The following is a 26,694-nucleotide window of genomic DNA, read 5'->3' as shown; positions in this document are numbered from 1 at the left end:
GCATGGGGCATACACAGATGAATCAGATTTCATCTTTTCTTTCAAGGAGCTCAATTATAAAAGTGGAGGAGATAGGCAATTAAAACACTATGTGCCTAGTGCCATGACAGAATGAAGATTACTCTAGGGGTCAGCAAACTTTTTCTGTAAAAGACCAGACAGTCTTAGGATTTATGGGCCATATACTCTCTGTTACAACTACTTAACTCTATCATTGAGCACAAAAGCAGCCATAGACAAAACAGAAGTAAATGAGCTTATCTGTGTTCCAATAAAACTTTATTTACAAAAACAGGTGGTGGGCTGGATTTGGCCCCTGTCCGTAGTTTGTGGACCCCTGTTCTAGAGGAGTATTGGTAGCACACCTGAACCACACTGAATTGACAAATTTCTGACCCAAAGGAAAGAAATGCAATCTTTTCATTAGACTATATCTACCACACACAGGTTTATACTAAGTAAAGCACAACTTCTAATAGGCTTTTTAAAATAACGGAAATAGTTTACCAAGCTCTAGGGACTGGGGTTCTCCAGGGTAGGCACCATTAGCCTGAGGTCTGCCAGCCCCTTTCCCAAAAGCCCACGGCAAGTCCAAGAAGTTTAGGCTTCAAACACCAGGCTCTGATTTGTAACCTGATCAGACAGGTGACCTTTGCTGCTGGCATCATCTGGCATAGAGAAGGATAAAAGGGATTAAGGATAAGAGAGTAAAAAATCTTGATATCCCATATGGCTGTAGACTCCTGTCCAGAAAAAACATATCAGCCAAAATTCACAAATTACCCCTTCAACTGAGACCTTTTCTACCTTATTTTATAAATTCTCATCTGGCAAGGTTTCCCAGAGCCATCTGGAAATACCTTAGAAGATCCATCCATTTGGCAACACATTTTTACCGCAATGAATGGCCCTGGACTTGCAGTCAGAACACGTATGTGAAAATCTCAGCTTCATCTGTTACAACCATATGATATTGAACAAGTTGCTTAACTTCTCTGTGCCTCCAATATCTCATGTGCAAAATGAGGATAATCATCTCTGCTGCATGGGGCTTTTGTGAAAATTAATTAGACCACATTTGTTAAAACACCTAGCAGAGGTCCTGCATAAAGCCAACATTCAATACATTTGTAGTTTCCTTCTTTTCTCTTACAGCAGCAAATGAATAGTTTCCATCTTCTGCTAACTTCAGCTACTTTCCCTGTCAGACCATGAAGACTCAAATGCAGGAGGTGTAGTCCAATCAAATAGACCTGTCATACATTGTAGGTAAGTTGGCAAGTGTCTCTGATCCCCACAACATTTACGTGGCGATCATTGGTAACATTTATCATACTCTGTTGCAGTTGCCTGTTTGTCTTCCCCATCTGATTATAATTTCTTTAAGGGCTTGGTACCATGTCCCCAGCAGCAAGCAAAAGCCAGTTCTTGATAGGTGCTCAGTAACTGTTTTTTTCAAAGAATGACTAAATAAAATACCAAATCCAAAATTATGTGTAGGATTTGCTAGGCAGAAGAGACGAATTCTAAGTGGAGAAAATAGCATAGGATCAGGTTTTATAATTTTTTGGCCTGAGGATCCCTTTATACTCTTAAAATTTTTTAATCCCACAATTATTTGATATTTACCATACTAGAAATTAAAACACAAATTCTAATATTTAGCAATAACTGATTTTAAAACAATAAATCTCCTATGTGTTGATATAAATAATGTGTTTTTATGAAAATAATTGTTTTCTGGAAAAAGAATTATGAGACGGGTGGGACTGTTTTACATTCTTACAAATCTCTTTAATGTCCGGCTTAATAGAAGACAACTAGTCTTATTATATCTGTTTCCACAGTCAGTGTGTTGTGGTGGAAGATTAAAACAGATATGTAGTTGCAAAAGGCACGAGTATTTTAATAACCTATCAGATAATTGTGGACATTCTCCTCTGATACTACACCAAAACTCAACAAGTAGTAGGTTTATTAAATGTTAGTTGCAATGTGAAATCTGAAACTATATGGATGAATTTTTTGTACTCCATTAAAATCCATTGGTTATCTTGTACTTTGAACAGATCTTTTATCCATGGGTGACTTTGTAACATAATGCACTGGTCATGTGGAAACTACTGATTCAATGAGTTAGACAGAGTTTCCAAATTTGACACATTTCATTTATACAATATCAAAATAATCACTATTATTAATATCACCACTAATTTCATATGAAAAGCTTTAAATCTAAGAGAGCTGTCAAACTCATAGTGGCAGATACAAATTTTCCAAAATTCTACTTCAATTAAAACCTGAAATTTTGTCATTGGCAACAAATACTACCAGTTGTTTTCCTTAAAGTAGCAGACTCACTTCACTAATTTTCAAGAAAATGTCCACATATACATAAGTCTGAGTAACTATAGTTTGCTGCCAGTTATACTTTAAAATATAGTGTTCCCTGAAAAAAAGGAGGTAGCTTGTAACTCAATCACACAAGTGCTTTTCCTTGAGATAAACATCAAACTTCTACATGCAACAGAAGTGCTTTATGCATAACTTCCTGTTTTAGCACACAGAATACTAAAGACACATGTATTCATGGGGTACAATTTAATAAAATTAATAAATTTTTACTTCTTTACTAAAAACTTAAATTAAAAAAAACAGAGTGTGTGGAGGTGAGGAAATCAGCAACTACTAGCACAGTTTTATGCCACTGCTTTGTTTCCTGTAAAGATGTCGGCAATTTTACCTAATTGCTTTTGAACCATCAGTGCAAATGTATACACAGTGAAAAAAAGCAAATACAATCTGAGCAGTATTATTAAAATGGTTTTGACCTCTGGCCCCTCAAAAAGATCTTGGTGACCCCCAGTGGTCTGCAGACCACACTTTGTTAACCACTGGCCAATAAAACAGCCAAGTTCTTTCCGTCATGTCCAAATCACCTCTCCTTTCTCCAGGAAGAATTAATCATTTACTGCTGGATGTTCCAAAGCGCTCTGTACATAACACTGTTATGTCAATTCTCATGCTCTGAGTTGTTCACATGCCACATCCAGAAAAGGGCAAGGACTGAGTTTGACTCACTCTATCCCCAGGGCCCACGATGGCACCCCACGAACATCTGCCCTGTCAAGCATACACTCAGGAAACGCTGGCTGAATGAATGAACGCACAAAGAATGGATTCATAAAAAACCATATCTCCCCAAAAGGCAAGAAAGTCTTGAGTACAACCCATCAATTCCCACCACCAATATTCACCATCCACCTAGTGCCTCTTCTCTCCCAGCCACTTTCCCTTATCACTGAATAGTAACTCACCCGCCAGAGAACACATACCTGTAGGCACATAAAGCAGAGGCACTGCAGATGAGCCTGACAACGGATTGTCTGATGTGAGACATAAGCCCAAAGGGAAAGAAGTGAGAGAAACAGCAGTCAAGGAAGAAGGTACAGATTAGGGATAGAGAAAGCACTGGTCAGACTGTTCCTTAGTGTTTGGTTGGAACCTGAGGGGAATCTGGAAATTGCTAAATTTTACAAACAAGAGCCTCATCTGTGAGAATAATTTCCCCCACTTCACCTCCCACCCCCCAGCCAGGACTGGCAAGCTCTGCAGTGACTCGACGGGATCAGAATCCACCCTTACGGGGAGAAAAGTCAGCAGGAATGCTAGCCATAGGCTGTGCTTGTGCACGACAGCTGAATCTCTCTGTCCAAGTCCTCTCCCTACTTAAAGCCCTTCAAAAGCTTCTCAATACTCTTAGAATAAAGTTCAGGTTTCTTTTTTCTTTTTCTTTTTTTTAAAGATTTTATTGGGGAAGGGGAACAGGACTTTATTGGGGAACAGTGTGCACTTCCAGGACTTTTTTCTCCAAGTCAAGTTGTTGTCCCTTCAATCTTAGCCACGGAGGGTTCTGTTCAGTTTCAAGTTGTTGTTCTTTCAGTCCTAGTTGTAGACGACACAGCTCAGCTCCAGGTCCAGTTGCCATTGTTAGTTGCAGGGGGCACAGCCCACCATCCCTTGCGGGACTCGAGGAATTGAACTGGCAACCTTGTGGTTGAGAGCCCACTGGCCCATGTGGGGATCGAACCGGCAGCCTTCGGAGTTAGGAGCACGGAGCTCTAACCGCCTGAGCCACCGGGCCAGCCCCCAAGTTCAGGTTTCTTAATGTGGCCTGCAGGGCCCAGAAGGATGTGCCACCTGTCACCTTTCTGGTATCATGTCCAGCACCTCCTTCATCTTCGTGTGACCCTTCTCTGATGTGTCAAGCTTCTTCCCTCCTTTGCACACAGCACAATTTTCAGCTCTGGCTGCGTATTAGGGTCACCAGGAGCTCTTAAATTGCTCATGCCTAGGCCTCATCCCAGACCAATTCAGTCAATATCTCCATGAATGGGACTTAGTATGGCTTTGTTGTTTTGAGGGGTTTGTTTTTCTGTTTTTCCTTTAATTGAGACATAACATACACACAGTAAAGTGCATAAACTAACACATGGATCAATTAACTTTTACATATCTATATATCCATATAACCACCACTAAAATCAAGACATAGAACATTCCTGACACTCCAGGAAGACTCCCTCCCTCTTGCCCCGTCCAATCAATATGACCACGACCACTACCCCCACTTCCCCCCAAAGTGGTAAACACTAATCTGACTTTTATCACCATAAATAAGTTTTACCTATTCTTGACATTTATAAATGTGGAGCATGGATTTTTTTTTTTTAACTTTTATTTATTTTAAGTGCGTTTTTCCAGGACCCATTAGCTCCAAGGCAAGCAGTTGTTTCAATCTAGTTGTGGAGGGCGCAGCTCACTGGCCCATGTGGGGATCGAACCAGCAACCTTGTTGTTAAGAGCACCACATTCTAACCAACTAAGCTAACCGGCTGCCCCTGGAGCATGGATATTTTTAAGGTATAGTTACATGTAATAAAATGCTCCGATTTTAAGTATACAGTTCAATCTGTTTGACAAACATATGTACTTGTATAACCACCACCCCAATCAAAATACAGACTGTTTCCTCACTCCGAATTGTTCCCACTTGGCCCAACCCTCATCTCCCACCCTACACAACCACTGATCTGATTTCCATCATTGCAAATCAATTTTGCTTGGTCTAGAACTTCAAATAAATGGAATCATCAGTATGTTCTCTTTTGTGTCTGGCTTCTTTTGCTCAGCATGATTTGAGATTCAACCATGTTGTCACATGTATCAGTAGTTTCCTCCATTGTATTGCTGAGTCCAATGAATGAATATACCATCAGTTGTTTATCCAGTGACCAGTGTTTAGCTATTACAAATAAAGTGCTATGAGCATTCCTGTACAAGTCTTTGCGTGGAAAACTGTTTTCATTTTTCTTGAGTGAAAATAGGTTCTCACTTTTATCTTGAGTTCCACTAGAAGTGGAACTGCTAGGTTATATGATATGGGTCTGTTTAACTTTTCACGTAAGTGTCAAAGTGTTTTCCAAAATAGTTGTATCACTTATGCTCCCAACAGTAAGCACCAGTATGAAGCACCAGTCCAATTGCTGCATCTGCTCTCTTACACTTCTCTGGTGATGCTAAGGTGCAGCCCAAGTTGAGAACCACCTAGAATTCTTTTATGTGGAAGGCTCTTTATTCCTTCTTGATCTGCAAACTCGGACTCATGCTGCTGGTCTCAGTTTAAATTCTTTAAAATCCTCGACTCATCTTCCCTCCCTAACTGGTTTAGGTCTACACTACTCATTCTCCAAAGCACCTCATATTTTTCACTTATAACACTTTGCACAATTTTAATTATTTATGTGATAATTCGCTTAATGCCTGTCTTCTCCAATAAGCTGTAAGCTACATAGCTGCAGGAACCATGGCTGTCTTCTTCATGGCTGAATCCTGGCTTGTGGACAACACCTAGCACCTAGCAAAGTTCCTAACATAACCATTGGGCTTCAATAAACATTTGTTGAATGAACAAATGAACGCCCAGAAGAACTTGTTGCATGAAGGAGCAAATTCAAACAGAGATGAAAAATGCAGTCCTTGCCCACAAAAGTACAATGAGCACAGTACATGAATTACAAAGATGCAAAGCAGAATATGGTAAGGAGCAGGAGACCAGAGTAGCAGGAAATACCACAGTCTGAACAACAGGTAGAAGACAGTGGGGGCAGAAGGGAGAGCAACTCAAGCAAAGCAAGTCCAAGAGCAAGAAGCACAGCATTTCACACGGTTTAATTTAATAAATGACCCAAAGGCAAAACGTTCTTCTTAACCAGTCTTGCAAAAGCTACAGGCATAGAGTGGGACTAACGGGTATCAGAATCCCTCATTGTACTCAGACTTTAAATGGCAGAGTTGGAGGGGCTTTGCAGGGTATGAAGGGTCACTGCTCACATTACAACTAGAGAAGAAAACTGAGCCCATCAAATGGGATTGTTTTGCCCTAGGCTGGCCAGCACAACCAGATTAGAAGCCACACTCATGCCACGTCCTGTAGCAAGGCCACATTTGGGAGATCCAGATAAGCCTGTGCAAGAGGGCTTCCTTGAAATACTAATTCTTTCTCCCCAAGGCCAACAAATAGGGGCAGGTTCCCACCATGTGATATACAGATGATGTATTACAGAATTGTACAGTTAAAACCTATGTAACTTTACTAACCATTGTCACCCCAATAAACTTTAATTAAAAAAAATAGAAAATAATAACAAAAAATAACAAAATTTGAAAAACAGAAAAGAATAGGGGCAGGTTCCAGCAGGTACTTTCTGTCTATTAAGGACAAACACAGAAGTCCTAACTGGGCTTGTGCCATACCCCAAGCAGGATAAAATGGAACTTCCTGGTTTTGCCTTAACTTCTTCAGTGTCCAGCACTAGCCAAAGGCCTCTTCCTCATTAGGACTAGAAACAAAGCTAAAAAGATACAAAAGAAGGACTACTGAGTCCCTGGTATATTCTGCTGGGAGAAGCAAAAGGAGCAAAGGAATGTGCTGCTGTGTAAGCATATGAAACCTAACCATCAGGTAGAAGAGATGCGGGGGGGGGGGGGGGGGGGCAGTCAGTCACACCTCTCGTGTCCCATTTCTACCTTCTTCCTCCTCTCAATATTCTTTTCTTCAAACTTTGATCTCACAAGAAGCCTCCTTCCAGAAGGAGATGGCTAATACCCAGTTAGTCCTCACCAAGTAGGCCATGAGCTCAAAATGCAGGCTTCTGGTGCAGGGGTCTTCTGGCTGTTCTGAGCCCTGGGTCTCCTTCAGGTCTCCAGATTCTTGCCCATCTGCTTAACAGCCAATTTGCCTGCCCTTTTACTTCTACAAGGTCTGACAATTAAGTTGGCGAATTTGTTACAGCAATATTACTAACCTTTTTTGATATCAGAAGGATTATTCATTATGAATTTGTACCAACTGGACAAAAGTTAACCAAGTTTACTATTTGGAAGTGCTAAAAAGGCTGTGTGAAAAAGTTAGATGACCTGAACTTTTCGCCAACAATTCATGGCTCTTGCATCACAAGAATGCGCCAGCTCACACAGCACTGCCTGTGAGGGAGTTTTTAGCCAGTAAACAAATAACTGTATTGGAACACCCTCCCTACTCACCTGATCTGGCCCCCAGTGACGTCTTTCTTTACCCGAAGATAAAGAAAGTATTGAAAGGAAGACATTTTGATGACATTCAGGACATCAAGGGTAATACGACGACAGCTCTGATGGCCATTCCAGTAAAAGAGTTACAAAATTGCTTTGAAGGGAGGACTAGGCGCTGGAGTCGGTGCACAGCTTCCCAAGGGGAGTACTTTGAAGGTGACCATAGTGATATTCAGCAATGAGGTATGTAGCACTATTTCTCGGATGAGTTCTCGAACTTGTCAGACCTTGTATGACCTTTCTGACTGAATTAAAAGTGTCTGATCCCCAGTTTAGTGTTCACATGCTGCCATGTCAACACTCACTTATGATTATAAAACAGCTATTTGCTAAACATTGAAGTAGCTAGCTGAACTAGCCAAAGGCAGTGGGAATACAAAGAAAAGATACTTCTCTGGTCTCCAGGGTCCCCCCTAATTATTAAAATATATGCTGAATTGCAGAAGTGGTGAATTCCAACTTTCCTATGCCCTGACTACTGCTAGGGATTAATTTTCTCATCTGAAAAATCAGTCAAGTCCTGTGAAAAACAGTAAAGCCCTATAAAAGCGTCAGTAGTTCCTTTGTCGGTTCTCTACTCTCTCCTTTACCTGTGAGTCTTATCGTCCCAGTCACAGCAAGAGGAGGTGATTTTTCTGGTGTCCCCTGTGTCTGGCCCAGCGCCAGGCAACACAATACTTGGTCAAGGGAAAAGTAACTGAAAGCTGCGTACGGATTTTGAAGATTTGCTTTCTCAGCTTTGGGGTCCCACACTCCACTGGTTTTTACATTCTAAAGGTGTCTGTGCCAAGAAGTATGACAGCCTCAGAGAAATTAAATCAACACACACTTGTTCAAAAGCTACCCCAAATTCTCTGACCTGGCTCCTGACCCAAACATTCTTGTGTTCTGGCCAGCACTTGTCAGGGTCTGAGATGGCCAAAAAAATAATTAGAGACAACTCAAAACAGGTTTCTGCTGGGAAAAGTTTCCTGAAAGTGTTGGGATGGGCACCCAGGCCTTGCCCAGATAATGGGGACTTCGCACAGTGCCCAGGGGAGGTGCCCAACACACTCGTGGACCCTCTAGGGATTATACCCTTCTGGGTTCAGAGTGGGGCTGGCTCCCAACAATCAGTCTTGATCACAGCAGCCCCAAGAGCACAGTGATAAATGCCTGAAGATATAAACACTGAGGAGCCAGGCACACCACCGCATGGGGTAAAAATAATGTGAATTCCAGTTTCTACAGCAACAAGAGGTCGTCCGCAAGCTTCCCGGGCCCATTGCTGGCTGGCTGACCAGCAAACACATGCCTGGGCTCCAAGAGAGACCAGAACTAGGAGAGAGCTTCTCATCACCTTTCTGTCCCACATAAGCCTCCACTCAAACAAACAATACAAGAAAGTCAATGGCCCCCCTTCTTCTCTTCTTCAGAGAAGATAACCAAGGACATCTACTGAAAACCTTGCAGTCAGGATGATCATTCCAAGAACTAAGATGGCAGCCCTTCCTTACTTAATGCACTTGTCAGCTGTGGTAGCAGAGTGTATCCCCTGAATGGGAACTGACTACCCAGAAAGAAGTGTGACTGAGCCTCCTTACAGCCCAGGCTCCCCAGTCCTGCTCCCTCATATGCACAAGCCTGATGTGACTTCTGAGGAAAGGCCTCTATGGCAAAGCGTATTCCAGCTCCCAGAGATCAGAGTTCACGTCTCAGTATTTCTTGCCTGGGTTTCTCTAACTGATTTCCTCACTGATCTTCCCTGTCTCTGTTCTGTTCTGGTTTCTCTCAAATTCACCCTCTAGCAAAGCAGTCAGTGTAATTTTTCTACAATTCAAATCTGACTAGACCACTCTCCTGTGTAAAATATTTTACAGGTTCACACAAAAACCTGTACACAAATGTTCATTGAAGCTTTATGTGCAATAGCCAAAAACTGGAATCAGTCCATATGTCCATTCAATAGGTGAATGGTTAAACTCTGGTACTTATATACAATGAAATACTACTCAGCAATAAAAAGGAACAAAGTAATGATACATATAACTACTTGGATGAATTTCCAGGAAATTATGCTGAGCAAAAAAAAAGTCAATTCCAAAAAGTTACATGCATTATGATTTTATTTATATAATATTTTTGAAAGAACAAAATTTTAGAAATGTTAGGGACAGGGAAGGGAATAAGAGGGAAGGGTGTGGTTATAAAAGCACAACATAAAGGATCCTTGCGTGTTAGAACAGAACTTACATGTATCTGCACGCACGCACACACACACACATACACACACACACGAGTACAAGTAAAATGGGAAATCTGAACAAGATTGGTGGATTTTGTCAATATCAATATTCTGGTTGTGATATTCTACTAGTTTTTCAAAATATTACTGTGGGGGAAACTTTGCATAGTTTCCGGGTGATCCCTCTGTATTATTTCTTAAAACTGCATGTAAAATCTACAATTATCTCAACAAAAAATATTAATTAAAAAAAAATCCTTTGCAGGACTCCCAAAGTCCTACAACAGTGATTCCTAGCTTTTCTCAATGAGGAATTCAGAAAAGCTCCAGGTAATAATAGTTGTACTTTTAGTATCCACTGATTAAGAAGTGATTGAGGAAATAATATGGATTCATGAGATACTCTTCAAGGCCCCCATTCAGAGCTTCAGAGCCGCAAGATCGGGAATCGCTGGGCTGTCCAATGAATATAATGTAGCAAAGCATTCGAAGCTTTTCAAGAGCTGGTCCCTACCACACTCGCTAGCCTTACCCCACATCACTCACTCACTGACACAGCCTACACTCCCACCACACTACACTACCTGCAACGCCATAAATACACAAGGCTCACTGAGTGGCTTTGCACAATACCTGATGCTCCCTTTGCCTGCAGTGTCCTTTCCCCATTCTACACCTGACTAATTCCTACTCACATTTCAAGATTCTACTCAGGCTTTTTCTAATTCCTCCAGGACGTCTTCTTTACAATGACTCCCAGGGTTAAATTAGGAGCCCCTTTTCTATCCTCTCCTCTTCCCTCTGCTTCTTTCTATCACAACTTAGACCAATTACTTAACCTCTCTATGCCTCCATTTCATTATCTTTAAAATAAGGAGAAAACAGTACCAACCTCATAGAGTTGTAAGAATGAGATGAGTTAATACATATAAAGTACTTCAAATAGAGCATGGCACACAGTACGCATTCAATCACTACCTAGTTGTTTTGTTGTAATTGTCTATCTAAACACTACACTGAAAAATCCAAGTAAGAACTGGTATTTGTATCCATCTCTGGCATATACTAGGTGCTTGGTAAATATTTGGGGAAAGAATTAAGGGATCTAAGGTTGGTAGGAAGGTAGAATCAAAGTTGAAGGTAGAACTGAGGGTCTAGAGAATTGGGAATTACTGCTAACAGCAAGAGGTAAGCACAGGTAGGAGCCAGGAATAAGACTGCCGTCTCTGGAAGATAAGCATAGAAAGACTCTGACTATTACAGATTAATGAAAACTTAGGTGAATAAACACACACAAAAAGAATGAGAACTGCTAAATTATACATAGCTCCTAAACGGGCTTAAGCTGTACTCAATTATTATGTAGGGCTCCTTTGATTTGTCATTATAACTTGTTCATATTGAGATGAAAAAGTTGCTTAATCTTTTGGAGGCACTGTTTCTTCATCTGTAAAATGTGGCATAATAATACAATTTTCTAAATATTTAAGATTACACAAGCAAACTACCTGGCCCATTAATTAAAGTAAAACTAGTTTGCTCTGAATAAATGTTATGTTTTCCCCTTGTCTTAAAATTGTTTTCTCTTAAATTTTAAGAAGAAAAAGGATAAATCCCTTGGCTAATAACTACCTAGATGAAGAGAGAGGGAAGAGACACGTGAAATTGACCTGTACAAAGCACCAGAGCTTGACAAAGGGTAAGTGGGTACCTAGAAGGACTCTCCCTCCAGTTTCTCATGTTTAAGACTTGCTGACCCTTCAAAGGCCCAAGGAAAGCCCTATATCCACCACAAAACCTTCATTAACCGCTCCAGGCCCTGTGCGTCTTCCCCTCTGACGTCAGAGCCCTGCGCCCAGTCTGGGTGAGGTGCCACCGCATAAGGTCTCTTCTACCCATAACTGAATTCTGTCCCCAGCCGGCCTGTTAGCTCCTCTGGAGTGGGCTTGGATGTCCTCCTGCTATCTCCACAAGAATAGAATTAAGTAAATGTAAATGTCTAAGAGATAAAAAGGGGATGAACATGTCAGGAACTAGGTTGGCATTTCTACATATGTTGTCTCTTCTATTAGACAACTTTGTGAGGTCAATACTTTTATTATCCTTAATATAAGAGGAGGAAACTGAGGCCCGGATACACTACGTGACTTGATCAAGTCACATAAATGAAGAAAGTAGGGCTGGAACTGGGATACGGTCTGTCTCCAGAGCCTTAATAAGAATAAATGTGTACTGGTGTCCACCTGGTTACCAACCATACAGTTAATTTGTTGGTCAATTTGGTCATACCAGCTCCCCACCTCAATTTCTCCCTGCTGCAAATCTGGCTGGGCCTGAGATAGCTGTTTGATTTCCTTTCTTTCTCTTATTTTTTTCCCATATAGGAAATGCAAAGGGAGCTCTCCTGAGTCCCTTCCAGGGTGGAGTAAGTAGAAGAAATGGGCTAAACAGAGGGTCCTTCAAGGGGAATAAAAGGGAGGCAAATATTCATATCCTGTAATTTCAGAAAGACTCAGTAGTTAAAACTCTCTGGTTTTACAGATGAGGACATTGAACACTGAGAGGGGAGGTCACTTGCCTAAGGTTACACAGCTGAGTGGAGGCTAAAACTCTGTCTCCCAACTCCCAAATTGGTGCTCATTTTGGTTTACCCTGCACCAGGTTGTGGAGAGAGAAGTGGAGTATGACCTGTCAGGCCTGTCACTAAGTGAAAAACCCAAACGCTGTAAACACAGGAAATGGGCTGGGATGAGGTTCAGAGGGAGCAACGACCTTTGCCAAGTCAGAAGTGTTCAAGGGTTTCCTGTCCACAGCTGCTAACTGTCACAGAAATGCTCCAGAAAGCAATACAAGACAGAAGAAAAAAAAAACGAGGAGAAAATATTCAGGCCTAAGCGAGACTTTATAAATTATTCAGTCCAATCTTAACTTTACAGAGGAGGAAGCTAAGTATTGCCCCCACCACCACCACCATCACCAAAGAAATGACTTGTTGAAACTCACACTCAGAATTTAAGGACCCTTAGAAACCACTTCCTTGGTTCAAATCCTTCATTTTAATGATTAGAAGCCTGAGGCTCAGAGAGGGAAAGAGGCTTACCTAAGGTCACACAGCTGGACAGTGGCAGAGCCGGCAATGGAATTCAGGTCTCCTCCCTTAGAGGCCAGTGTGCGCCCCACACTGGTTAAAGTTAATCAGATAAAGTGATTTACCTCATATGCTCTGGATGCTGTTTTGGCCTTGGAAAAAGTACAACAGGTCAGGAAACTGAAAATAAGCAGGATATACTAACAGCTAATGAAGAATGACAAGGTCCAAACAGAGCACGCTTAAAGGAGCCAAAACAAAAGTGCTCTGGTTGATTAAGACACTTTGGAAAATTAAGAGTTAGAAAAATATTCAGGCTATTCTAGGAACTTAGAATCCAAGGAAGGACAAGTAGGGCAGGCAGACAGAAAAGGCTAGAAACGCTAAGGGAAATCCTAAGGTACTGCTTCCTTCTTCTGTCCTAAGCCCAAATATCCAGAAAACATCACCTCAGAAGCAGTTCGGAGATCAGCAAGCCACCACAGGGTACAACAGTCTGCCCCTGCGTGCCACACCGCTAGCACAATGGAGGGGAATTACAGTTACACAACACCGAGAATTTCATACATACTCAAACCTCACACCAGCCATGCAAAACAAAGATTATGATTCCCATTTAACAGATATGGAAACGGGGCTTAGAGAAGACAAGTCTCCTGGGCACAGTCATAAAGTTATTATCTGCATACAGCAGATTGAGTATTCAAACCTAAATTTCATTTAAGAAATCCTTAGCAAGTGTCTGCGGCTCCAACCCTGTGCTAAGGCCTAGAGATACAATGAGGAAAGAGACGTGGTCCCTGGCCTATGTATGAGTTCCTATCAGGGATGAGACCATTAAGTAATAATTATAATAATATATAACATTTTGAATGTTTACCATGTGCCAGGCACTATTCTAAGCTTTCCACATATATTGCTTCATTTAATTCTCACGGTAACTCAGTGAGGCAGTTGCTAATATTCTCCATATTTTACAGATAGGAAACTAAAGCACAGAGCGATTAAGTAACTTGCTTAAGGGCACACAACCAGTAAGTTGTAAAAGTAAAAATTTAAAATCAGGCAGCTTGACTCTAAAGCCTATATTCTTAATATCTACCTACAAAAAGATAATGGCAAGACAGCCCAGTGAGTGCTCTGACAAAGGGAAGTCAGAGGCAACGGAGGATCTTACTGGGACAATTGGCCTTACAGGGTCACCCACATTATATATAGTGAAGAGGGACTATCTAGAGGCTGGAAAGAACAGAAAGGTCAAAGGAACCTGAGCATCAAGGACTGGGTTGCAATCACTGATTTCTCCAGAGACAGGAAGACTCTGGTGAGAGAAGATGGGATGGTGACCAGAGCCACTGTTCTCTTCTCCCACTCTGATCAGGAACCATCACCTCTGTTCTGCTTTCTCATGCAACCTCTCACCAGTCTCACGACAGTTAAGGGAGTCAGGCAGGACAGACAGTCCTGATACCAGCTGACAAACGAGGAACATGAGACAAATAGAGCAGCAATGATTTGTCCTAGGTGGCCCAGTGAGATGGTGGCAGAAGAAAGTTAAGTCTCTTGACTTCTATTCTTTCTACTAGACTATTCTAACTCGAGATCACAAAAAGGAAAAATCCAAAACGTGGTACTGAGGTAAAGTTAGAACTCTCAATTTCTCTGATCATTCTCTTTTCATCTTATCATCACTCCCATCTGACTCCCCACCTCAACCCTGCACTATACACGTACACAGAGCTCTTAAACTCTGCTTACATATACCCACGTTTCCCTCCCTTGGTGCCTCAAAGTCAGTGATTCAATCAGTGAGTTGATCAACCACAAAGCCTCACTGCCATTAAACACCATGTCCTTAGGGAAACATTCCCTTCCACCAGCTCATTCTCAGCATACAGATCTTTAAATGGCAATTAAGGAAATGAGAGGAATGCAGAAAAAGAAATGGCCAGGGAAAAACACCCTATGAGGGGAGAACATTTCTTACGATCTTAATTCTGTACAGCAGACATCAATCAAATTTGGCCCCAGCCTGAGTTTTACCCAGCAGATCCACTCAGTGGGCCTTGAACTCCAAATAAGGAAAAGTACTGAAAATCCACCATTAACTCATTCATTCATTTTCCATTATTGATGTTTATTTTTTATATAAGTGCTAGAGCCACACAATTGAAAAACAAAAGCCTTTGCTTTCAAAAAGCTTACCTTTTAGCTAGCACTTCATTGTTAAAGATAAAGCCATTTTTTTACTAACTCATCTGCTTCTATTGCATATGTGAACTTTATATATAGATACACACACATACATACACAGAGGGTACCAAAAACATGTATTCACATTTTAAGAAAGGAAAAAAACTGTATTAAAATTACACTGATGGTAACCACTTTGAGCACCTGTTGTAATTACAGAAGTCAAACGTGACTTGTATTCATCTATTGTTATCAGTACATATTGAGTACAGTGGTACCTAGGTTTTCAAAAGTAATCTGTTCCGGAAGGCCATTGGAGTTCTGAAACGTTCAAAAACAGCCCACAGCTAGGCCTCAGGATCTTGCACTCAGCGGAAGCCACGTGACATGTTCAACTTCCAAGGTGTGTTCGAAAACCAAAGCATTTACTTCTGGGTTTACAGCATTCGTAAACTGAAATGTTCGTCAACAGAGACATTCGAAAACCAAGGTACTACTGTATTACAATTTTAATACAGTTTTTTTCCTTTCTTAAAATTTGTATACCATTTTTTTGGCACCCTGTCTGTGTGTGTGTGTGTGTGTGTGTGTGTGTGTGTGTGTATAATCATTTATTTTCTTAATGTCTTACTAATATGACCATGGGAGATGTATGGAGAGGAGAAATGAAGGAAAGTTGTATTTGTTCTCTGGTATATTTTTCCAGCTATTCCAGAAGATTTTTATTTTGGGGGGAACTTTGAACTGGCCTATGGCTCCTTTGGAAAAAGCTATGTTCACCAGTAAATAATCTTTTTTTATTAAAGCACAACAGCTTTACCAGAAAAAAACAAAAAACTAACCTTCTAGTGGAGAAGACAGGCAATCAGGACACAAGGAAAGAGCTACAATCAAGGGATATACCAAGCTCTGTGGAAGCAAGATGATTCATTCTCCCGTAAGGGTCAGGAAAAGGCTTCCCAAAAAACCTGCTATAGGCTTGGCATTAGGGAATATGGACATCTGAAAGCTAGAATGCTGAGCCTTCACAGACAGGGCTGAAGAGGTCTCTAAGAGCAGACTAAAGAGTGCGGGTTCCTAAGAGGAGTTGCCTTGGGATAAAAGAAATATGCTATAGCCCTGGTTGCTTCAAAAAAGATATTACCCCCTGAAGCATCTGCTCCTGGTAAAGTCCATCAAACTCTATAATGGACCTAGCTCTACCCTGTACTCAAAACAGACCCAAAGCTCTGAGCATAAGCTTGAGACTACTAGAGACTTCTCTATCTTGCCCTCACACACTTCTGCTTCCTGCCTGCAAACTTGCTTCCACAGCAGCCACAACCACCTTATCTTACAAAAAGCTCAGCTGGTGGATACAACCATTAATGGTCTTAATACTTAAAGCCAGCCAAAATGAGAAATGATCCAGTTCAAATGCAACCTTTAGTGGTTTAACCTTGAGCTGGCCAAAGATGAAGACAAAAGTCCTTTAATGGTGCACAAACACAAAACAAAACAAACAGCTCCTACCAAACCACAGTCCATTCAGTGGAAGCCCCAAATCCAGTAGTCCCTGCTACCCTACCCACCCATCAGCAAACTCATGTTCCATCTAGGCCAGGCCTAGACACACAGCACTAGAAAGAAGTGTAGGCGAGCAGGTCCTCAGGCCTGCTGAAGCACTATCCAAATGAAAGAGAGTAGCTGCCAGCTCAGCCTGGCCCTTGTGGGATTTGGAAATCTGCAAAGAAGCTGGCAATGTGCTACGTGAGCACCACAGACCACTCCGCTTAGGAAAAGAGGGCTACTTATGCAGCCCACATAAGAAGACTGCCACGTGCAGTCTAGGTATTATATGGCCATTTAAGGAGTGCTGCTCTGGAATAGAAAAACTGGGTTGAAGTTTGGGTACTAACTTGATCATAGACTATACCCATTCTCACCTCAATGCAGTCCCCCCAGATGAGCAAATCCTACGCCACCTTCAAGCCCAAATCACATCATGCCTCCTCTGAGGGGAACTTCTGGCCTCCTACAGTTCTCAGTGATCATCCTTTATCCCCTCAAACAACATGCAGCAATGCTTTTCCTCTGACAGCACTGTTTGCTGTGGTACTGCTGCATTTCCCTCACCAGAACTCAAGTTCTTTAACAAGGTTGCCCAATTCCTACACTTCTACTGCCTAAACCTACCAGGAATTCCCTCCAAATATAACAAATGTATTACACTAGATGATTTAACATGGACACACCCTATCTCAAGAGCATTGCCAGTTCTCCTCCCTGTAATTCATCCTGCACCTCCCAAGCAGAGCTTGTTTACCACTGCTTTATGCAGGCCTCACCTTGCTCACTATGTTGACGATTCTTCATTACCTGTAGCAGAGGTCTTCAAAGTGCAGATGTCAATCCCTCAGCTAGTGGATTGACTTTTTTGTTTTAATTATCAGAGTTCACCAGTAAGGACATACACGGTTTTATAAAAGTTCTGTCTCATTTAAATAACAGCAGCTACCATTTATGTCTCACTATGTGACAGGCACCATTCTAAGCACTTTCTATTTGTTATCACATCCATTCTCACAACAACCCTATAATGTATCATTATTATCTCCATTTTTCAAATCAAGAAACTAAGGCATAGTTCCCAAGACTGGAGGCTCTAGTAAACACAGCTGCTCCTGAGATCAGAGACTCCAGGAACCTCAGCAGCAGCTGAGACCCAAGGCTCCAGGAACAGTGGTGGCACCTGTGACCCAGCAACACTGAGAGCAGCAAGGAACCAGTGAACTTGGAGGCATAAGCAACAGCAACAAGGGCACCAACAATGCCACTGGCAGAGGCAGTAGGGGATGGAAAGCACTAGCTCTCAAACAGAACTAGGGGTGACTCAGAAAAAACGTGCACTACTCCAGATGTGCCAGTAAAAGAATTATTCATCAAGTATCATGAAAAATTACAGTAACACAGTATCACAAAAAGGAAAATGACAATGTTCCAGAAGCTAAACTTAAAATCAAGAAAGATTGCAATCTAACAGAGAATTCAAATAGCTATCATGAAAAAACTCAACGCACTTCAAGATAATTCAGAAAGGCAACCTTGTTGGGCAACCTTGTCAAAGAACTTGAGATCTCGTGAGAGAAATGCAGCAATACCACAGCAAACAGTGCTGTCATAGGAAAAGCATAGCTGCCTATTTTTTGTGTGGATAAATACCACAGCAAACAGTGAGCACAGGAATAAATTAATGAACAGAGGAACTACTTCATCAGAAAGATTGAAACTCTAAAAAGGGACAAAACAAAAATCCTGGGACTGAAGAACACAATAAACGAGATGAAGAATGTATAAGAAAGCATTGGAAATAGAGCAGATCATATGAAAGAGAGAACTGCAAACACAAAGATAGAAATCTAGAAATGGTGGAATAGGAAAGAGAATAAGATCGTAAAAAAAAAAAAATGAAAACTCTACAAAAACTATCCGACTCCATTAGAAAAAGCAACATAAGGATAATGGGAATCACAGAAGGAGAAGAGAGGGAGAAGAAGCTTATTTAAAGAAATAATAACTTTCCCAAACTAGGGGAAAGAACTGGATATACAAATCCACAAAGCTAACAGAATGCCTACTTATCTCAACACAAAAGAAACTTCTCCAAGATATAGTATAATAAAATTGTCAAAAGTCGGGGCCGGCCCGGTGGCTCAGGCGGTTAGAGCTCCGTGCTCCTAACTCTGAAGGCTGCCGGTTGGATTCCCACATGGGCCAGTGGGCTCTCAACCACAAGGTTGCCAGTTCAATTCCTCGAGTCCCGCAAGAGATGGTGGGCTCTGCCCCCTGCAACTAAGATTGAACATGGCTCCTTGAGCTGAGCTGCCTCCCGGATGGCTCAGTTGTTGGTTGGAGCGCGGGCTCTCAACCACAAGGTTGCCAGTTTAAAAAAAAAAAAAAACTTGTCAAAAGTCAATCATAAAGAATAAATTTTAAAGTCAGCCAGGGGAAAAAAGACAGTAACTCCAAAGATACCTCCATTAGGCTATCAGCAAATTTCTCAACTGAAACTCGACAGGCCAGGAGAGAGTAGAATGAAATATTCAAAGTATTGAAAGATAAAAACCACCAGCCAGAAATACTGTATCCAGTAAAGTTATCATTCAGATATGAGAAATACTTTCCCTGACAAACAAAAGGTGAGGGAGTTCACCACCACTAGACCTGCCTTACAAGAAGTGTTGGAAAGAGCTCATCTACCAAAAAATCAAGTGGAAAAAAGAGCTCTTCTACCAAAAAAAAGCAAGTATACAAAATCTGAGTACTATGAAAAATGGACAGGCAGAATCAGAAAATTGCACAGCTATTTCAGAATTGGCTGTTAATCACTAAAATTTAACATAAAGCTTAAAGGGAAAACACATTTAAAAATAACTTATCTATAGTTATTTGAAGTAGCTATCTTCAATTGGGTAACAAACTCACAACATAAAAAGGGGCAATATGTAACAACAAAAACATAAAAGGGACAGAGGAAAAAGACAAAACCTGTATAGGCAAATGAAGACTCTATCATCAGAAAAAGAACAATTTTATCTATAACATGTTTTATACAAACCGCATGCTAACCACAAAACAAAAATCAAGAGCAGAGACACGAAACATAAAAAAAAAACTGGAAAAAAATCATAGAAAACCACCAAACTAAAATGGCATACAGAAAAACAAGAGAAAAGAAACATGGAGATATAGAGAAAAATAGAAAACGAAAGATAAAATGACAGTAGTAAGCCCTCATATATCAATAATTACCCTAAATGTAAATGGAATAAACTCACTAATCAAAAGACACAGAGTGGTTGGATGAATTAAAAAACAAGACCAAACTACATGTTGCCTGCCAGAGACTCATCTCAGCTCTAAAGACAAACATACACTCAAAATAAAGGAGTGGAAGATGATACTCTAAGCAGAAAATGGGTGTAGACATACTTATATCAGAGAAAATAGACTTAAACCCCAAAAAGGTAACAAGAGACAAAGATGGACATTAAATAATGATACAAAGTGTCATAAAAAAATATGGTGGCTGTTTAAATTTTAAAAATATTTATTACAAGAAAAGACACATTGCCATTAATCCCCCTTGCTTCGTATACACTTATCCCATCGTTCTGGGCACTTTCTGACACAGTTCTGTAAGTCCTCTTTTGTGAGTATCTTTAGTTGTGGTGTCATGGATGCCTCAATGTCCTGAATCATTTCGACTTTGGGGAAAAGCCAGAAGTTACACAGTGCCAGATACAGTGAATAAGGTGGATGAGGACACACCGTAATGTTTTTATTTGACAGAAATTGCCATACCAGAAGCAATGTGTGACACGGAGCCTTTCCATTGTGATCACAAAATACAGCGAATGGTGCTGTCAAGTGCCATCCAATGGAAAGGCAGGGATCTTCAATATGGGAAGCGCCACATCAAACAGTAACAGTGTGTGACAAGTTTCAACTTGTTCGATGCAGTCAGTAGGGTATGAGCTACAGTTGAGAGAAGGTGTGTTTTAAAGTGTGTCATAAATCATCCCCCATCATGACAATGTTCCATGTCACACATTGCTTCTGGTATACAATTTCTGTCAAATAAAGACATTATGGTGTGTCCTCATCCACCTTACCCGTATTTACCAGATCTGGCACTGTGCAACTTCTGGCTCTTCCCCAAGGTCAAAATGATTCAGGACATCAAGGCAGCCTTGAGAGCACAACTAAAGACATTCGTTAAAGAGGACTTACAGAACTGCTTCAGAAAGTAGCAAGAACGATGGGATAAGTGTGTTTGAAGCAAAGAGGTGTATATTTTAGGGGGATTAATGGCAATATGTCTTTTACTGTAATATTTTTTTTATTTAAGCATTGACCATATTGTTTGATCACACCTTGTAAAAGGGAGCAATCCATCAAGAACAGTAACATTTATCAATACATATGAACCAAAAATAGGAGCACCAAGGTATATAAACAACTATTAACAGATCTCAAGGAAAAAATTGACAGCAAAATGAGAACAGTAGGGGACTTTGACGCCCCACTTACATAAATGGATAAATCATCTAGACATTAAGTAAATAAGGAAACAGTGACCTTAAATGATATCTTAGACCAGATGAATTTAATAGATACATGTAGGACACTGCATCCAAAAGCAATAGAATACACATTCTTCTCAAGTGCATAAAGAACAGTCTCGAGGATTGAAATTATATCAAGCATCTTTTCTGACCACAACAGTGTGAAAGTAAAAACCAATTACAAGAAGAAAACTAGAAAAATCACAAATATGTGGAGATTAAACAACATGGTCCCGAACAACTACTGGGTCAATAGGGAAATAAAAAAACAAATTAAAAATACATGGTGACAAATACAAATAGGACATACGAAAATCCATGGGATGCAGCAAAATTGGTCCTAAGAGAGAAGTTTATGGTAATACAGAGCTATCTCAAAAAATAAGAAAAATCTCAAATAAGCACTCTAACCTTACACCTAAAGGAACTAGAAAAAAAGAACAAATGAAGCCCAAAATCCATAGAAGGAAGGAAATAATAAAAATCAGAGCATAAGTAAATAGAGACTAAAAAGACAAAAGATCAATGAAACTAAGAACTGGTTCTTTGAAAAGATAAAAAGACAAATCTTTAGCTAGACTCATTAAGGAAAAAAAGAGAGAAGACTCAAATAACTAAAATCAGAAACAAAAGAGAGGTTACAACAGATACTACAGAAATACAAAGGACCATAAGAGACTACTATAAATAGCTACAGGACAAGTCAGAAAATCTAGAGGAAATGAGTAAATTCTTGGAATCATTCTTAAAAGAGACCAATCACTAGTAAGGAGATTAAAACGCTAATCCAAAATTTCCCAAAAAACAAAAATCTGGGAGCAGACAGCTTCACTAGTGAATTCTACCAAACATTCAAAGATTTAATATACATCCTTCTTAAGCTCTTCAAAAAAGAAAAAAAAAAATGAAGAGGAGGAAATGCTTCCTTCATTTTACAAGGCCAACATTACCCTGATACCAAAACCAGACAGGACAACACAAAAAAACAAAATTACAGGTCAATATCTCTAATGAACATAGATGCAAATATCCTTAATAAAATATTAGCAAACTGAATACAACAACACATTAAAAAGATCATACACCATGATCACGTGGTATTTATTATAGGGATGCAAGGATGGTTCAATATCCACAAATCAATCAACGTGATACAACACAGGAACAAAATGAAGGATAAAAATCATATGATCATCTCAATAGATGCAGAAAATGCATTTGACAAGATTGACTATCCATTTATGATTAAAAAAAAAACTCTCAATAAAATGGGTATAGAAGGAAAGTACCTCAATAAATAAAGGCCATATGTGACAAACCCATAGATAACATCATACTGAACAGTGAAAAACTGAAAGCTTTTCCTCTAATATCAGGAACAAGACAAGGATGCCCATTATGGTGTTCAACATAGTATTAGAAGTCCTAGCTAGAGCAAGAAGGAAAACAAAAGAAAAAGAGAAAAAGAAGGCATCCAAATTGCAAAGGAAAAAGTAAGGTCGTCACTATTTATGGATGCCATGATTTTATATATAGAAAACCCTAAAACCTCCTACCAAAAAACTATTAGAAATAAAAAACAAATACAGTAAAGTTGTACAGTATAAAATCAATATACAAAAATTTGTTGCATTTCTATATACTAACAATGAAAAATTCAAAAGAGAAATTAAGAAAACAAATCAATTTATAATTGCAATAAAAAATATCTAGGAATAAAATTAAACTGTTGAGGTAAAAGGCTGATACACTGAAAACTAAAAGACATTGTTGAAAAAAATTGAAGACACAAAGAAATGGAAAGATATTCTGTGCTCATGGATTGGAAGAATTAACACTGTTAAAATGTCCATACTACCTAAAGCAATCTACAGATTCAAGGCAATCCCTATCAAAATCCCAACAGCATTTTTTACAAAAAAAATCCTAAAATTTGTTTGGAACTACAAAACACCCCAAATAGCCAAAGCAATCTTGAGAAAAAAGAACAAAGCTAGAGATATCACACTCCCTGATTTCAAACTATAGTACAAAGCTGTGGTAACCAACATTGTATGGTATTAGCAGAAAAACAGACACACAATCAATGGAATAGAATCAAGAGCTCAGAAATAAACCCCCATATATATGGACAACTAATTTACGACAAAGAAGTCAAGAAAAAACAATGGAGAAAGGGAAGTATCTTCAATAAATGGTGTTGGGAAAATGGATAGCCACATGCAAAAGAATAAAGCTAGACCACTATCTTAACACCATATACAAAAATTAACTCAAAATGGGTTAAAACTTGAACATAAGACCTAAAGCCATAAAAATAAAATAAAATACATTAAAGACCAAAATACAGGCAGTAAATTCCTTGATATTGGCCTTAGCAATGTTTATGTGGATTCAACTCCAAAGGCAAGGAAAACAAAAGCAAAAATAAAAAAATAGGACTACATCAAACTAAAAAACTTCTGCACAGCAAAGGAAATCATCAACAAAATAGAAAGACAACCTACAGAATGGAAAAAGATATTTGCAAACCATACATCTGATAAGAGGTTAACATCAAAAACATATAAAGACCTCATATATCTCAACAACAAAAAACAAACAACTCAATTAAAAAATGGTCAGAGGATCTGAATAGACATTTTTCCAAAGAAGACATACAGATGGCCAACAGGCAAATAAAAAGATGTTCAACATCACTAATAATCGGAAAAACGCAAATCAAAACCACGAGATATCACCTCACACCTGTTAGAATGGATATCATCAAAAAGACAGAAAACAAATTAACTGTTGGGGGCGGCCGGTTAGCTCAGTTGGTTAGAGCGCAGTGCTCATAAAACCAAGGTTGCCGGTTCGATTCCTGCATGGGCCACTGTGAGCTGCGCCCTCCACAACTAGATTGAAACAACTACTTGACTTGGAGCTAATGGGTCCTGGAAAAACACACTTAAAATAAGTTAAAGTTTTTTTCAAAAAAAAAAGTAAGTGTTGGAGAGGATGCAAAGAAAAGGGAACCCTCATACACTGTTGATGGGAATGCAAATTAGTACAGCTGTGGAAAGCAGTGTGGAGATTCCTCAAAAAATTAAGAATAGAACTACCATATGATCCAGCCATTCCTCTCTGAGTATTTATCCAAAGAAAATGAAAACTAATTTGAAAAGATTTATGCAAACCTGCGTTCACTACAACATGGTTTACAATAGCCAAGATATGGAAACAACCTGAACATCCATTGACAGATGAATGGATAAAGATGTGGTACACATGCCATAAAAAGGTGAAACCTGTGACATGGATGGATTTTGAGGGTATCATGCTAAGTGAAACAAGTCAGCCATAAAAGATAAATACAGTATGATTTCATTCATATGTGAAAACATAACATTTAAAAAAAATAAACAGAAAAAAAAAAACTTCATAGAGACACACAACGGATCAGTGGTTACCAGAGGAGAAGGGGGGTATTGGGTGAGCAAAATGGGTAAAGGGGGTCAACTGTACGTGATGGATGGAAACTAGACTTTTGGTGCTGAGCATGATGCAGTATATACAGATGTTGAATTATATAATGTTGTACATGTAAAACTTATGTTATTAACCAATGTTATCTCAACTGGGAAAAAAAGAAAAGAAACTAAGGCACAGAGAAATAAACTAAGTGGTGGCATTTAGAGACAGGCAGTCTGGCTCTAGAGTCCAAGCTCTTAGCTACCACACTACACTGCAGAGTATAAAAAGAATATACACCTATATATATGTATATATTTTTATATGTATTTTTATATTATATATATAAATATATATTTATACATACATTTATATTTTATATATATAACTATATATTTATATATATAGTTATATATATACATACCGGTATACAGGGCTTAAAAACACTTCCCATAATAACATCTATTTTACATACAGTCCAAACTTCTGTCACTTTAGCTTTACTTCTCACTGCTGCTTCCATGTACCCTCTACTCCCACCAGACTGACATACTCATGGGCCCCGCCCCCTCCCATCCCTCCCCTCCCATCACTGCTCTTCCCCTCTTCCTCTCCCCCAATCCTAGTCAACCTTTCAGGCTTAGCTCCTCCAGGGAGGGATTTATCGTTGGTTTAATGCCTACCATGTATCAGTCACTAGGCTTGTGTCTTAGACACATTACCTCATTGAATCCTCCCAACCCTGTGAGGCTGCTATTACTATGCCTATTGTACAGTAAGGAAAAAGCAGTTCCAAGTTAACTTGCGAATGGCCCACAGTTCTGAGGCACACACACTTTCCATTACACCTTCTAAGCCCCTTATGACCTATTCCCCACACTGAAAAACTTAACACGTGTACTATTTGATTTTGCATTTTACTGAAAACTATCTTAAACTATTTTCCTGTTTATGTATGTGCCTTGTCTCTCCAACTGGACTCTGAGCCTGTCACCCCAAGGGCTTCCCCTACAGTACCTAACACATAGCTAGGCACACAGGGGCTACAGAGTTTTACCAAACTATTAGGTTGGTGCCAAAGTAATTGTGGTTTACAAGGTTAAAAATAACTGCAAAAACCGCAATTACTTTTGCACCAATCTAATAAAGCAATAGGTCTGGGTTCAGCTAGAGGAGAAAATTGTTGTGTTCTAGGTAAAGATGCTAAGCACCTGTGTGTTAACCATACATAACTATTGATTAATTTCTTCTAGAGCTAAGGAAAAAGTTCTCTTAACCAAAAAATCACATAGTGAAGTCATTCATGAGTCATTCTTGTCAGCAATGATATGACGATCCCAAGTAACAAAAAAAGAATTACAGTGGGTGGAATGTTTCTTTCCCTTCCCACTCTGTGGGGAACACAATTAGGTGATGCTCTCTAACCAGTGCACACAGCTTCAGCTATAGAATGAGGGAATCCCAAAGGGGAGATCAGCAAAACCCAGACGATCCTAAAGTTGTTCACAGAAAGCCCCCACAAGGCTCAGAATAAGATGGAAGCAAAAAACTGGACAAGGTAACGGAGAATCTGGGCTCCAGTTCTGGTTCATTCATTTATTCATCAAGAATTTATTAACAGTACTGAGGATACCAGTCAATCTAGTTCACGATCCAGACAGGTAAATTACTTAATTTCTCTGGACCTCAATTTCTTCACCTCTAAACAGCTTAATAAGCACTTACTTGCCCATATCACAAGGTGTTGAGAGGTTCAAATGAGAAAAGGGCAGATTAACGTCATGGGCAAAGTATAAAGCTGTATTTTTTTAATTGTGGTAAAGCATACATAACATAAGAGGCTCTATTTTATATCTGCATTCTCTGGCCTAAAGGGAGAGCAGTGGTTGGGAGAAAATGTGGAAATGAGATCAGGGGTAACCTCAACTTCATCATAGTCACCCACTTTCCTGACCCTCTGTTGGGCCTGTAGGATT

General features: G+C 39.8%; 1 protein-coding gene across 8 annotated transcripts in view; it reads right to left on the bottom strand.

Moving 5' to 3' along the window:
- STIM1 (stromal interaction molecule 1) overlaps positions 1-26,694 on the bottom strand; it is a 183,083-nt gene that overhangs the window by 91,276 nt on the left and 65,113 nt on the right. The window contains exon 2 of one of the 8 annotated variants that reach the window (XM_074335859.1): positions 508-668. The exons of 6 other annotated variants lie outside the window; for them this stretch is intronic. The gene's annotated coding sequence lies outside the window, so the exon portion shown is untranslated. Of the gene's footprint in view, positions 1-507; positions 669-26,694 lie in introns of those variants that run through there. One more of the 8 variants, XM_074335857.1, reaches the window with a different exon arrangement.

Source organism: Rhinolophus sinicus, linkage group LG06, assembly GCF_036562045.2.
Source record: "Rhinolophus sinicus isolate RSC01 linkage group LG06, ASM3656204v1, whole genome shotgun sequence".
Taxonomy (NCBI): domain Eukaryota; kingdom Metazoa; phylum Chordata; class Mammalia; order Chiroptera; family Rhinolophidae; genus Rhinolophus; species Rhinolophus sinicus.
The sequence above is the reverse complement of the archived record's forward strand: the minus strand, read 5'-3'. Positions and strand labels throughout refer to the sequence as shown.